Source organism: Tupaia chinensis, unplaced genomic scaffold (assembly GCF_000334495.1).
Source record: "Tupaia chinensis unplaced genomic scaffold, TupChi_1.0 Scaffold138060_1, whole genome shotgun sequence".
Taxonomy (NCBI): domain Eukaryota; kingdom Metazoa; phylum Chordata; class Mammalia; order Scandentia; family Tupaiidae; genus Tupaia; species Tupaia belangeri.
Window position 1 is genome coordinate 528,433 of NW_006197961.1, and position 785 is coordinate 529,217.

Genomic DNA, 785 nt, shown 5'->3' on the forward strand with positions numbered 1-785 from the left:
GGGGTCGGGGCCTGGCCGGGCTGGCCGCGGCGCTGCCTGATCGCGAGGGCCGGTGGGGCCCGGGCAGCGCGAGGGGCGACCCACGGCCGGCCCTCCGGAGGAGCGAGGGGAGAGAACGCTTTTAATGCACCTTCAAGTAGAGCTTTAAATGTAATTTAAAAGCAGTTACTTACTAAAGTCATATTTTCTTTTTTTTTTTTTTTTTTCTTTTAAAGGATTATTTTATTGGACCAGCAGGTGGCAATGGGGTTAAGGCACTGGATTCCCTCATGGGAGACTATTATTGGAGGCCCGGAGCTGGCGACTTGATTTCTCACGTTCCCTTTCTGCCTCTCTCTGATCAAATTAAAAAATAACAACAATGGAATTAAATACCTTTTTTTTTAATAAAGAAGTTATTTTACTTTTTATTTATTTTTAATTTGACCAGAGAGGGACAGAGTGAGAGAGAGAGGGATAGTGAGAAAGCAAGCCGCCAGGTCTGGGACTCGAACTGTGGTTGACCATGTGGGAGTCCTGTGCCCTTAACCACTATGCGACCTGCCGGCCTACCTGCAGTTCCCTGGTCATATTTTCATCTTAACTTTGTATATTTAAAATAGCATTTGCATGTTTGTCTGAAAACGTTTTAAATGTGCCTACTTATTTAAAACACAAATATTGCGGCCAGCAGATGGTGTAGTGGTTATGTCACTGGACTCCTGCATGGCCTACTGTGGTTTGAGTCCCGGATCTGGATCTGCCAGGTACGTGCGCGTGTGCCCAAGATCCCGGGAGGAGAAGAG